Source organism: Mytilus trossulus, chromosome 4, assembly GCF_036588685.1.
Source record: "Mytilus trossulus isolate FHL-02 chromosome 4, PNRI_Mtr1.1.1.hap1, whole genome shotgun sequence".
Taxonomy (NCBI): Eukaryota; Metazoa; Mollusca; class Bivalvia; order Mytilida; family Mytilidae; genus Mytilus; species Mytilus trossulus.
In genome coordinates this window covers 79163060-79178774 of record NC_086376.1, presented here as the reverse complement: position 1 = coordinate 79178774, position 15715 = coordinate 79163060, and the positions used below count along the sequence as shown (strand labels likewise).

At 30.9% G+C, this 15715-nt stretch overlaps 1 long non-coding RNA gene across 1 annotated transcript; it reads right to left on the bottom strand.

Annotated features, from left to right (window-relative positions):
• Positions 1-3207: 3207 nt before the first annotated feature.
• On the bottom strand, positions 3208-5779 carry LOC134714221 (uncharacterized). The gene is made up of 3 exons (XR_010106513.1): positions 5678-5779; positions 4863-4945; positions 3208-3892 (listed from the first exon to the last, which is right to left on the bottom strand). It is a non-coding gene; the product is annotated as an uncharacterized LOC134714221 (long non-coding RNA).
• Between the last annotated feature and the right edge of the window lie 9936 nt (positions 5780-15715).

Genomic DNA, 15715 nt, shown 5'->3' with positions numbered 1-15715 from the left:
CAGAAGGGTGACGATCTGTTCCAACATTAAAGATACCAATTGCCAAATTAGAAGCCAGTACGTAGTTAGGTAGTAGTTTATTTTTAATTTAAAAAAATCCGATTTTGTTTATGTAAATGTATTTTTATTGAGAGAAAAACCAAACTAATCTGCAACATCTTTCGGAGGGTTGGGGTGACCTTAGTTTGATTTACCTGTTTGATTTAATATCAACATATGGTGATATGTTTTAAATGTCAGTGACACAACTATCCGCCAGATACCAAAACGCAACCACATGGACAACACAAGCTATTATATGGCTTCTATATCCATAACGAGCAACAGCATATCACTTATTGCCTAATTTCATAATACAAAGACAAAAATCGGAAATCGAAAATCTTATTAGTTCGAAAAGCAAGAACTTTATATTCACTGTTAAACTACCGTGTCTCGGGAGACAGGATCGTAAAAGTATTGTTTTTCAAAATTTGTTTTCGAAACTCATATTGGAAATTACATATATAATTGTACATTCCAATGTTATCAACTATTTTGAATGATTAATATTTGTACAACATCATGATCTTACATGCCGTTATTTATTTTTTACTTGAGCGAAAAAAAGTAAAAATATCGTACAGGATAAACACAGTTTGCGAGTCACTGAATAGTAAATATAGTTATAATGATAATAATAATGTCATCATTTAATTTACAGATTTGATATAATAAAAACCCGGCATATGTTCTATTCAGATAAAAATAGACAAAAAAATCCACTTAAGACTGTGATGACCGATTACAGAAGAAAAGAGTGATTAAAAAACGTCCCAACTCAAAAACCAAAATATAAACAAAACATTAAGAAAATTAAGTATTGATAGACTTACTCTGTAATTGCGATCTCCAATTTCTCCCGTCCACTAGATTCTAATAATGTTATACGGAGTTTTAATTGATATTCAAATTGAAATGCTTTGATTAATTAAAATTCATATGTTTATGTTGAAATACATGTAATGTTTTCGAAACTTTTATGAATAAATGTATTTAACCATATCTTCAAGTCTAGTCACATAAGTATAAATGCATAACATGTACATGTAAAGGCTATTTTATATAATGCATACCTACAAAAAAAAGAATGTACACATGTTTGGACTAATATTTAAACTCATCGCAAATACCAGGATTAAATATTTGTGTCCTCAATACTGACTATTGGGCTGGGGATACCATCGGGAGAAAAGTTAATCTTTCACCAGCAGTAGCATCACCCCGGTGGTTATAAATAACAACATCATAGATACCATATTTAATGTGTGCCTCGGACGCGCGTTTTGTTTAGATCAATAAATGTGTTTTCAAGATGAGTTCAACATGATGTATATATTTTTTCTTTATAACAGGTTGCCTTCAAAAGAACCAATCATTGCAAACAAAAATAATAAGCAATTTCTCTTTGCCTATGTCTGGGGATTACTGGCACTCATAAAATTCTTGAACATCTCAACAAATGTACAGATACATTGAGATTTTGATTCTAAATAATGATACAATGCTTTTATTATTTCGTGTATATTTTTAAGCAAAATAAAGGTCTATTACACATCACTTCCTATACCATGGTATCAATCATAATACATTATTTATGATTTATCTAAAGGTTTGAGTCAGTTTTTCCTTCTTTTTTTTGCAAACTTATAAGGATGATCCATACAGAATTTCTATGGAAAAAAAAACGATTTTAAGATTGACATGCATATACGTTTTATAAGGTAACCGCATTTATAAACATGCTTTGACTTAATCTTATTAACCAAACAGAAACATTATATATAGATGATACATTAAAAACTATTATCAAAGGTTATAATTTTAATTTTGAACTCCAGACGCGCATTTCCTTTAAAAAAAACTAATCTTTAACGCTCGAATGAAAAAAAGGTTAAACGAACAAATCCAGTACAAAGTTGAAAGCATTCAAAACTAAATATTTCGTTAGCTTTGTCTGATACAGCAAAGATTATTGTTTTTTTCCTTGACGTAGAAAATCCGTTTTTTTTTCAAATCATTGAAAGCTTGCTTAACTTAAGTCATAAGTATGACTATGTACATGTTAAGACATGTCAACTAAGACGTGATGACTACTTGGCTTGTGATACCTCCATCGGGAATTGTATCTCCTCCGACAGTGGTTGTTATCTTGATTACAATAGTGAATCAGTGGGAAGTTTTTCAACCCATGGATTTCCATAAAAAAAAATCAGAAGCATCATAAACTCCTTGTCAAAACATTACAGAAGAATCAGTTGTTGCAAATTTCATGCATTTTAAAAAGTATGTGTCTGTTTTTTGTAAGTGTGTACAGACTATATTTTTGGATTACATCATTCTGTTGTATTACTAACTTGTTATAGTTACAATACCTATGAGTACAACTGCAGAGGTTTTTTTTAATGTATATACATATTCACCACATAACAGTACACATTATTCATACTCATATTAATTCTTTGGGTTTTTTTTTCAATCAGCTGCCTACGCATCAGTATACGAAAATAAATTCATCAAATAAACCCTAATTATAATCATGTTTGAAAGACGTGCATTTTTTCATCAAAAGATTTATGCGTGACGTTTGAATAAACAGTTTTAAAAGGCAAAATAAAATAAAATAAAGGTTGAAGGGCATTGATAACCCACAATTCCGAAGAGTTTAATGATGAAACAATACATTTTAATGGTCTGCTATTTTGTTTCGTATTTTGAAAGATTAGTTTTACTGCTTTCTTGAGACAATGACTTTTTGTAAAAAAAAAAGTGGGTTGTATTTAAAAAGGAGATGTGGTATTACTGCCAATAAGACACGTATCCACCAAAGTTTTAAAATACAAGTGATGGAAGCAATTATAGTCCTTCGACAATGAGAAAAAACAAAAACCACATAGTCGGCTAGAACAATATGGATAAAAGTCAATTGAGAAAACTTATGACCTAATCAATAACAAGACAATTTACGAAAATCAAATATGACAGACATGAACCAAACGACAACCACTGAACTACAGGTTCCTGACTTGGGACAGGCATATTGTAAGCTTTCAAACCTCTACTAACATGGGACAGTCGTATAACAACACAAATAAGAAAACAATACCAAAGACAGTTTAAAAGTCTCAAATAAAAACACGAGAGACACAGAAAGAACATGACAGGATATTATCTATTACTCATTTTATTAACAAAAAGGACACTAGGTCAGATCTCAGAGTACTTGAAGTAACTGACAGCAAATTCAAAGCCAATAACACCTAAAATTCATAAACATAAAACTGAAATGTCAATTAGTGCACACCCAACTTTCAATGAATGTAGTTAAAGGCGACATTAACAATTAGAGAAAACATTACCTTGTGCAATGCCAAACTATAGGTTTGTCGTGCATAAATTGACGTTACAGGTTTTTGCATTCCAAATACAGTTTTATATCTGTAGTAATTTAAAGCAATAACACTAATATAAATTAACAAATTTTAGTAGCTTTTAACATTTACACTCCTGAATTTTCTTCACTTCAGTCCGTTAACTTTAGGCTAGACGTGTTGGTAAACTGATCTGTATGATGGATTGGGTTGTCTAATCACGAAACGTAAGACAAATTTGGATCTTTCGTTCAAATGGGATGTTCTTGGCGATTGTCTTCTAAATGAAGAATTGACTAATTGTCTTGAATTGCTTGGAGTATTCCTCCTCATAGAAGTATTCCATAAACTTGCTACTGGCCTTGTATTTGTCCAAGCACCTGCTTGACGCATAAAACCAGTATGCCTGCCAAAGCCTACTGCTTCTTCAGAAGACCCGGAATTATCTGAGAAGCCGTTTGAGTCGTTTGAGTCAGACCAATCTGTAGAATAAGATAAATATAATCAGATTTATTAAGGCAATTAATGGTAATAAAACATGTAAAATATATAAGTGAATAAAATTAAAAGTAAAGGAACTAGTATAAGAACTATTTAAGATATACATTTATCGTTATTTTACGAAATTTTCTTTTGATCTTACCGACTGATAATTTCTTTTTAAGCGGATTCGAGTGACATGAAAAATTATTGCTTAAAACTAAGGGTGCACTTGGCGTTGATAATTAAATTGACACTGACATTACACATGGAACAGTAAGAATAAGTTTGCTATTTGTTTGATTTCATGAACAAATTCAAATATACTGAAGAGCGGGTTATTTTCGTGGGTGTTAAAATTTCGCGATTTTCATTTAAAATTGTATTAAATAATTTGTCGGTTATGATTTTGGTGGATTCAAAACTTTTATCGATACCTTTGCATTAGCTCTTTTAAATTGGCGGAATTTATTTTGGCGATTTTGTTCTGTCCGCGAACATAACCCGCTATACGATATATGTTTAGTTACGTATTGGACATATATGTGTGTAAGATCTATCTAGGGCCCAACAATAAAGTTCAGAGTCTCTGCCATGACGAATATATCCTGTATGGGTCTATTAATTTAAATGTATCATGACAAAAGGTTTACATGAAAAGCATTTCAATTTTCTTCTGTATTTGTAATGAAAATATAGTGTAATAATTTCTTTAGCAATAAACTCGTCTGGTCTAAAACATTTGCATTATTAACATGATATATTCATATGTAACTTTTCAGTTGATAAATTAAGCAAGGCTGCAACTCAATCTGGCAAAGTTAAACTAGAGCTGTTTTATTTCAGATGTTTCCTTTACTTTCAGGTTTTAATCAGTTTGTGAGTAACTCACTTCAGTTTACACGTTAGTTACAACTAGAAACCCTATGTTAAATACTCTTACCATAATACATATGCACACTTAATAATTACCTTGTGTTTTGACTAGTCCTATAACAAGGAAAAGAATAAAAAGATTCATCTTGACAACTCTCAGCGACTAATTTTTCCAGATTCTGAAAAAAACACGTCTACATTATAACATATATATGTTCAGATCAAAACATCATAAATCACTTAGTATTATGTATATGACATGAAATAAAGTACAGATCCCTTAATTGTATGAATCTTGATTTCAGTTCACTGTTAGGCTTTCATATCCTTCAAAGACCAAAGGACAAGAGAGTGAACCGGACTTCAGCTACGAATTGCCTTTTGTTGATTTTTGATTTGTTTGGGCTTTTATCTTGTTCTAAAACAATAAGACGGGCACAACAAATAAACAGATAATCAATTAGTAGAGCGAGCACCAAGTGAGTCTCGGGAGACAGATTTATAAAGTTTATTTTCAAATGTTGTTTCTGAAACCCATAATGATAATTTCCATGGATAATTGTACATGGTTATTATTTTAATTAGTCAATTAATAATTTTGAACCATGTTCAGCATTACATCTTAAAATCATTAAAATCAGGTAATAACTTTTACTTAAGGGAACAAAAGTAGAATATCGTATTAGATAAAGATAATTTGCAAGTCATTAACTAGTAATCAAAGTAAGAATATTAATAAGGGTATAATTATGTAGCTTTCAAAGATTTATAGTTTATACACAATGGAGACATAAGTTCAGTCAAGGGATTGCACCAATTACAAAATGAGAATAGAAAAAAAATACAACCCCATACAACCCTCAACATAAATAAACAATAATACGAAGAAAATTAAGTTATTATATCCTTACTCTGTGACTGCAGTCTCCAAATTGTTCACTTCCACTAGATTTAATAATGTATTACGACTTTTTAAATAATATTCAAATTGATATATTTTGATTGATGAAAATTTATATTTAAATGTTAAATACATGTTATGTTTTTATAACATTTATAAATAACTGCGTCAATACATATCTTCGAGTCTAGTCACATAAGTTATAATGCATACAAATTTATTAAGACATTGTATGCAATTTTGACCAATCAATGTGTTGTATGTCATACAGAATGCAGAATGAGGTAAACCTTTTTTGTTAAAATGAAATAATTCCTTCCGAGGAAAATTCAAAACGGAAATTCCCTAATCAATTTGAAAAACCAAAAGCTCAAACATTTCGAACGAATGTCATATTCGTGACTTGGTACAGACATTTTCTTCTGTAGAAAATGGTGCATGTTATGTAGTTTATAAGCAAGCTAAACCTCTCATTGTAAGGACAGTCTCATAACATTATATTATATGGACAACGATGTGTGAACAAAACAAATAGTTTGCTTGCTATCAATTTTTTTTAAATCACTTTATTGAATGACTTCATATTTGGTAAGTAGTGGGTTGTAAAAGGTATCCGGCTTTGCACGAAACCCAACTCCTGTTTGCCAATACTTCAACCTGTTCGATATGTTGAATGAACTTAAACAAATTGTTATACAGACAAGCGCTTCGAAAACATGAAATTAATAACCTGTTGTTGTCCTATTTTACGCACTAGGTCAATTCTTGCAGGTGAACTATCATTCCCTGAGGGTGTCATCAGCTCTTACGTTAGATCTTTGGTACTAGCATGACGTATAACAAACCATTGTAAAATTGTCTGTTACATTGTGTTAATAGATTTTGAAATTGTAAGAAACTAAGGTTTTTAAAAACACCTTCAGTCAAAGTTGTCTCAATAATACCACATCTTCTATTTTATACTTAGATGAATACGGCTATTTAAGGTCCTTTTTGGTAATATAGCTCGTCAACTGTTTATGCTAGTATACATTTTTTGCTGTCAAATATTCGGTTTTGATCGATCATGATGAAGTTTAATCTAGATAACTGCGTCGGACACATACAATTTATAACGTGTTGTTTTTATAGATTATTTCACAAAGTTGATAACCATACTGGTGGACTATCAGTCCACGATTGTGTTGTCAGATCAGTTGTCAGTACTAACATAATATATATCAACCCATCCAAAATTGTTCGTTAATAAATTTTGAAATGATAAGGTGCTACGGTTTAAACTTCCTCAGGCAAAGTTAACCTAAGATTAATTTGGCTTGTTTATATACATTTTGGTAATATGGCTCCTCAACTATATACGCTATTATTTATTCTTTGGCTTTCAAATATTCGGCTTTGGGCTTTGAGCGTATATGAAGGTAAATCCAGTAGAACTATTTGGACGCACGAACCTTATAACTTATTGTTTTCATATTGTTTAAGCATGTCAACACATACATGTTTGTTGTAATTTGTTGTTTATGCTGAATATCGCTGTGTTATCTATCGTTTGTACTTGCTTTTATCTTGTATTCATTTTATTTGTCAATGAGGAATTTTTAAGTCTAATGAATATGAGTATATATCTTTATATTCCACACTTTTTTTCAACCAAAAGATCAATGAAACCATATCATTTGATTTCACATTTAGAGATATATATTGATGATGTTCTTTCCATCAATTACTAAACTTTGCTGATTTGAATCAATTAATATATCTTCAAGAACTAAACTTGAAGAAACAATAGATAAAGCTAACCCTGACTCATCTTTAGATTTATAGACTTATAGCTTAAAAGGAATGCCTCAAATTTAAAATAATTGGTCATCTCAAAACCAAAATTTACGACAAACGTGACGATTTTTATTTCCTCAACCTCAGCAGCAATATACCAACTTTAACTGCATATAGGATATACATTTCTCAACTTATTCGGAATTCGACAGCTTGCAGCTGCTTCTAAAACTTGTACCGCGTAACCAATGTCTCAGCAAAAAGTTGATGAATCAGAATGATGTCAAAGAAACAAATTTGTCTCTGTTGAAAAATACTTTTATACCGTTTTGTCTTTTTGTGTGATATCCTATTGACGTGACTCGATATTTACACGTCCAGTCATTGTGTTATTGTGCTATTTTGTATTCTTGTCTCTCGGTTATGGTTATATGTCTTTTTATATTTCTTTGTAATCATATTTTTAGGTTTTTGTTTGATGATCACGATAATAACTAGTATCCGCCTACTTTTGACGTTTTTACCTATTATGTATTCTTTTTTTGTTCACACATTGTTTGCAATAAATTAATTTTATGCTACTTTCATATATGTGGGAGGTTTTGATAGCTATAAAATTATGTTTAATCCATCTTTTTCTTCACAAGAGAAAAAAATATGACAGTCGTTATTCGTTCATTGCATGTGTTTGAGCTTTTAATTTTGCCATTTGATTATAGACTTTCAGTTTTGAATTTTCCTTGGAGTTAACAATTTTTTGACATTTTCTTTTTATAATGAATGCCGTAATCTAGAATTGCTAGTTTCTATGGAGCTGCTGAACTAGGGGTTCTTAATGGTAAAGTTGTTGTCGTCACTTTTAGGTATTGTTGTCTTAATGCTCTTCAATGACTGTTCCGGTATTTAAATATCCTCGGCTTTCTCAACTAGTCTTTGAACATTCCTGATAAAGGTTAATCCGGAAAATAAACTCATCATAGATACCAGGACTATATTTTGTATATACGCCAGACGCGCGTGTCATCTACAAAAGACTCATCAGTAACGCTCGAATAAAAAAAAACATTCGAACGTATGGAATTATGTAATGTGTCAAAACATTTTCAGTTGTAGCTTCAACACCGTTTAATTTCTAAGTTATGACATTACTGAATGCTAATTATTACCAGATTTTTAACTTCATTGAGAAAGTTTGCCGTCTGGTTGGTGACTGTAATCATATGGTTACCCACTTTTTTGCATGGTAGCCAATCAGTTACCAAGTTAGTAGCGAAAAACATCAAAACAAAACAACGATAAATTGCTAACATAACTAAGACGTAACGCTGCTGATTATTGTTCAATGGATTTTCCAATTTTTAAATTAACTCCGAATTCTTTTTTTTAAGATATGTTTTCGACGTTTCATCCAGTTCATCAATTTAAATTAAGTTTACAATGATAACGGAGTCGGTAACCCTATTGATATTTTACAGCATAAATACGGAAATATATGTATCAAAAATTTATTATTGATTTTTGAAATTATATATTATATGATCTTAAGACAAATTGAAGAACGTTTTCGCCGATTCAATTCTCTTTTTTGCACACTATTCAAAGAACAGAATTTTATAAATATTATTTCTAAGTTGAAAAAGAGATAACTGCATTATTTGTCGATTTACAACTATAGTTTATTTGGAAGATTAACTAGAACATAAACACAGTTTACACATTTAGTGCAGCTTTTAAGTGTCATATCACTGTTGCAATTGGAGTTTAATATTCAACTTCAACTCATCAGAAAACTCTATTGGCATGGAACTATTTTGGAACATATTTGTAAACTAATCTGTATGGCGGACTTGTTTGTCTTACCACGATACGTTTGAGAGAGGATTCACCTGTAGTCATCCTCCGTCTGGAACCAAATCTAAAGCTCGCGTTCAAAGGCGATATTCTTGACGATTGTCTCCGTCTGAGCAAAGAATTTCTTACATTGTTTGTTGTTCTTTGTCGGGAGTTAAGGCGGGAAGGTTGACGTATCATGCTTGAAAATCTTGTATTTGACCTCCAGTTGGGTGTCCTGTTAAGAGTTGTTCCGATCATACCTGGAATATTCCAAGATGACAGTGTTCTTCCCCTTAAGTCGAGTCTTGGAAACCTTGTTGCAAAATTTCTACCAGCACGGCCCCAATTGGTTCTACCTGGACTGATGGTATTTGTTTGGGTTAGTCTGTTTGTATTCGTTTGAGTCAGTCTGTTTCTATTTGATTGAGGTAGTCTGTTTGTATTTCTGGTATTGACCTGTCCACGCGCAGCTAATTGAACTCCAGTTCCCCTCATAACATTATTCCACAAACTAGACCCTTGTCTGATAATTGTCCAAGGACTAGCTTGTCTCATAGAACTAGCTTGTCCTAAATTTGGAATTCGGCGATTATTCAATGCTCTCACAACGTTACTTCTACGGTTTATCCATTGTCCACGGGTATTTAGTCTACGGGCTGTTGCAAGTCTGCTCCTCCAGCCTTCATCGGAGGATCCGGAATCATCGTCCGAAGATCCAGAGAAATCGTTCGAGTTAGCCGAATCTGACCATTCAGTTGATGAGGCTGAATCTGAGAAATCGTTTGAATCAGTATCTAACCAGTCATTAGAATCGGTTGAGTCTGAAAAACTGTTTGAATCTGTAGAGTCTGAAAAACTGTTTGAATCGGTATCTAAAATAGATTCAATTACTCTAATGTATTGAAAAATAATAAACATGTAGTTTGTATATTTGTTATTTCGAGTTTCGGAATGTATATTATAAATATTCATTAGGATACACAGGACGAGAGTTATAACAAAAGAATGTCAAAAATAATGTTTCCTGTTCCAGAGAAAAATACAAATATATAAGTATGTCCTATTAAAAGATGTATACTCATTTTAAGTTAATGAACCATTATTGTATTAACTTTGTAATATATATTTATGTCTTTAGATTGGAGAACCTCGTGTTATTATTATTCTATAACATATTAAAATGATATTTAACGCTAGTAAAGCAGGTAATAGCTTTTTAAAGTTCCGTTTCTTGAAAAATATAACACAACAATCAATAGTAGACAAATAATAAACTATAATATTCGACTAGTCTAGTACAGTATGTGGTATATTTCTATTTATTTGTTTCCATGATCATATTTAAATTTATATTGAAGATTTTATATATGTTCACATATAAAATATATTGATATGTATAATAACAAAATCATGCAATGCTCCGGCTATAATATTCTACTCGGCAATTACATTTAAATGTTTAATGACAAAATGGTTATAAGAAAATCATTGCAATGTTCTTCTTTATTTGTAATATTATTTACTTTAAAATGAAGATGATTAGTTTTCCTGCCAGTTATCTGTTCTTGGACATTGGTACTATTAAAAAGATATATTCCTAATGTTAATTTTTAGTCAATGAATTATACGATGTCGTGAAGGTTGTAACTTGATCTAGCAAGGTTTAGCTTACCTGAAGCTGTTTACTTATATCAAATTTGTGTCTTCTGGGTTTTTATTCAGTTTATAAGTTTACTTCAAGAAAAGGTATGTTTTATCTATCTGGTATCTATGTTGAGTTTGTTTACAACCACTGGGTCGATGCCACTGCTAATGGAGTTTTAATTCCGTGAGAGTATCACTAGCACAGTAGTCAGCACTTCTGTGTTGACTTGAGTTCTCATTGATATGTTGATAATTATAAATTGGCTGATAACAACACTTTGATTTTTTTTAAATACTAAGGCTTTTCTACCTCAGGAATAGATTACCTTAGCTGTATTTGGCAAAACTTTTAAGAAATTTTGGTCCTCTGTGCTCTTTAACTTCGTACTTTATTTGTCCATTTTATCATTTTGTGATTCGAACGTCACTGGTGAGTTTTTTGTAGACGAAACGCGTCGTAAATATAAAATTTCAATCTTTGTATCTATGATGAGTTTAATTATACTATAACTTAAATATATACAGTGTATACTCACCTTGTGTTTTGACTAGTCCTATAACTAGAAAAAGAATCAAAAACCTCATCTTGCACACTTTCAACACTCAATTCTTCTCAGACCTAAAGGAAAAACGTCTACAGAAAGATCATTAATAAAAATTACAAACTACTCACGCACCGATATATATAATTCAGGTTTAGCGCTTTAAAACCAGGTTTAATCCACTACTTTCTACATTTGAAAATGCCTGTACCAAGTCAGGAATATCACAGTTTTTGTCCATTCGTTTTTTATGTGTTTTGTCATTTGATTCCGCTATGTGATTATGGACTTTCCGATTTGATTTTCCTCTGAGTTCAGTATTTTTGTGATTTACTTTTTCATAAATGTTAATAGTATTATATTTGTTGTATAGACAACAAGGATCTCGTACGTCCTTATCGAAAAAAAAGTTTTAATCTTCTCTCCTTTCTTACAACGCTATAATGGCTCCTTACTTCGGAGACAATCATATGTTTAACTAAATAGAAAATAAAAAAAATTATATGGACATTGATTTTGGCAACTACGTAAAAGATTACATAGAAATAAATCCCAATTACTGTCAGATAGAAATAAACTGTCCGTTATATAAAACTACCATGTTGTAAAAGTATATGGTGTCTTTATGAGACTTATGTTTCCCCATATTTGAATTTCCAATATTATCATATTTTAATTTTTTCAATAAATAGTCATTTAGTTGTAACTATAAGATTATAGTTATAATAATAACAATAATCTTTGTATATTTTAATAAATTTTTTTTAAGTATACGCAGAATATGGTCTGAAAGAAAAGAGAGACTATATAATCAAGACAATCTTTTTTAAAACGAACCTATCTCCCTTAAAAAAATTTAGAAAATATAAAGATAAGTAATGATGGTCTTACCAAGTGACTGCGGTCTCTAGATTGTTCGCGTTTATTAGTTTCTGAGAATGTTATATAAAAATATTTTTTAATTGATATTCAAATTGAAATACTTTGATTGATGAAAATTCGAATTTTAATGTTAACATAATGTTTTTTGTCACATTGATGAATAAATGTGTCAATGTATATCTTCATGATCTATTTAGAAGATATAAATATAAATCCAGACTTATGTAAAAGTTATAAATGACGCATTGGAGAATTGACTTAGGAATGAGGGCATCAACCAACCACCACCGCAGCCTTTACATGAAACAATAGAAATAAAATTACAATACAAAGAAAAGACAGAAAAAAAATTATAATGATGTATTCCTGTTATAATTACTTTTTAAAAAGATACATTTATTCTATTCCTACAATTCTATTTATTTGATGTACAATAAGTAAAGTAAATATGTGTAAAACTTAACATTTTTTTTATATGGAAAGAAATAAAATTAGAAAGAAAAAAAATGATGCGAAGAAAAACATTTTAATGACGAACGTACTATGAAATAAATATCAGTAAACCAATTGATCATATCAGAAATCTGAAGTTTTGTCGTCTAATAATTCAATTACATGTATGTTTCGTTATAATCCGCAATTTGATTGGCTGTCAACAATCATAAGGCACTTTAGTATTATATTTTGTTTCCTTATTAATACAACAGCCTTTGACTGCACGTGCTCTCCGTTGCAATGTTAAAATAATACACCTTATCGCTATGTGTTGGCCATTACTGCATATCACACAGGTTCCCGTAAAATTTTGACGTCATAAAACAAAATATCTGACGCCACAATGGAAAAGTGATCGTGTACGCGTTAAAAGTTCAAGCGTCCGTGTCAGCTGGGATTAGCAATAAGGTGTATGCATTAAACACATATAGCTTGATACAATACTCAATTCATGGCTGTAGCATAAGAAATGTTATTATAAGAATTGAATGCCTCTATTTAAAAAATTTTAGAGGGATACATTTTTGGTAAGATGCGCTTCTGTTTTTGCACCTCAAAAAAAATCTAAAATATAGAAATCAATACCATAATGAAGTTATAAAAAGAAGCAAATGAATAAGAAAAAAGATTCATTATGTTATTGGACTGCAGCCTCCAGAATGTTCCCGATCCCTTTATTCTGATATCAGTGATTATTTGTTTTTCTAATTCATATTCTAAGCTAGTTCTAACCGATAATGATCGAAGAAATTATATATTTTAATTTATGAATATTTGTTTGTCATATTGAAAAAAATATGTGTCCATTGAAATATTCGAATCAAGTCAGGTAGTTTCATGGAATGTCGTAGGCTGACTTTCTTTCGTATCCTTTCTTCACATTTCGTAACATATTTTTTTAATTCAAAGTTTAGATTATTAGATAGTATTTCAATTGCTTTAAAATGTATATGTTAGCGGCAATAAGTGAAATTAGACATTAAGCTTAAATCCTAGGCATTAAGCTTAAATTCTGGGCAATAAGCTAACGGCTAGGCAGTAAGTCTATTGCCTAAATGATGTTAGGCATTAGTCTGAAATCCTAGGATTTTAACTTAAATCCCGAAAAAAATGTGCAGGCATTAAGCTTAATTCCTAAAATATAAATTCGAGTAAATAAAAGACATTTATTCCTTTAAATGAAATATATTTGTTACATAATAATATTGTGAGAACTAGGTTTATCGAAATTATATTGTCCTAAGATTGGTCCTATAAGATTATATTCTTAGGACATAAAATGTGATAAAGTAAGGACCGACTTACGACATGTCTCAGCATGCACATCGAAGCTACCAGAGCTTTATCTTTGAGGATTATCTTAGTTAGGATGTTCTAACCGCTGTCTTTTGTTTTGGCGTAAAAGAAAATAGCAAATGATTCATATCTGATGAAACCAAAATGAATGCACTGGCATTACATGATACTATGTGGGTTCGTAATGAACCTTATTTAACATCTCAGAATCTTTATAAGATGTTTTTGTGAAATTGATCACTGGAATACACGTTTCATAGATTTAATAAATTTGTCGAATATTCATGGTATTCAGGAAACTTGGACCGAAGCTTTTAGTGATTCAAGAATAGTTTCTGCAAAATTTTATAGTCAAAATTCTTGCATATCCTTATGAATAGTCTTAGTTTAGCGGTCAGCTGTAGTCCGAATCCGAGTCCGGAATTTTCACGCTGCGTTAAAGATCCGTTGATTGCATTTGGCTTTTTTTGTACTTTTTGGTTGAGTTGTCGTCTGTTTTACACAATTCCCCTCTCTATTCACTCTGTAAACAGCTATATTACACTTTTACACGTACGTCACGACAAACGATTTTGGATGCATTGCAAAGTTCAATTATATGACTTTCGGTCTCTTTTAAATTCCCGCATATCTATAAATTTATAAATTATGATACTAAGAAACATACCAAATTCACAAATATCCATGCACTTATCATAATTAAATGATCAAATGCAACTACCGTTATTTTTTTGAATTAAGCAGTTTAAATAATTGTACTTGTTTGGCTTTATAAATATTTCGATTTGAGCGTCACTGATGAGTCTTATGTAGACAAAACGCGCGTCTGGCCTACTAAATTATAATCCTGGTACTTTTAATAACTATCTGAACTTAAACATCCCGTTATTGTGTTATTGTTACATAGTAAATGTTTGTTTCTTTATCTGTTTTAGTGATTAAAATAATTACACAACTTTGACTGCTGTACCCCTATTTTGGCATTTTTACCTATTATGTCTATTTGTTTTGTTCACACATTGTTGTCGATATTATAGAGTTTTTTACGACTTTAATACAAGTGAGAGATGTAGCTAGCAATGAATCCAGGTTTTATCCACCATTTTGTACATTATTAAATGTCTGCAACAAGTCAGGAAATATGATAGTTTTTGTCAATTCGTCATCCTCATGGCATAGTATTTTTGATTTTACTTTTTACACCGCTGTCCTAGGTGACAGGGGATTGGTTACTCTTTATTAAATTCATCATTTTCACATTCTGTTTATGTCTGTCAAAAGACGTGAGCCTGCAATTAAGTGTTTTGTTGTTGATTACTGTTTTCATATTTGTTTCTCGTTTATTGTTTTGTTACATATTATGCCGTTAGTTATACAATTAGTGGATATTGTTTCTTGATTGTCATTTCGGGGTCTTTTATAACTGATTATCATTATGTGTAATTGGGTTGTTCATTGTTGAAAAACATACAATTATCTGTCCAATGGCCTATAAATGCTTACATCCACATAATTTGATCTTTTCTTAATTGTGCTCTCATTTGGCAATGACAGCAGATTAACTTATTCTGATATTGCTT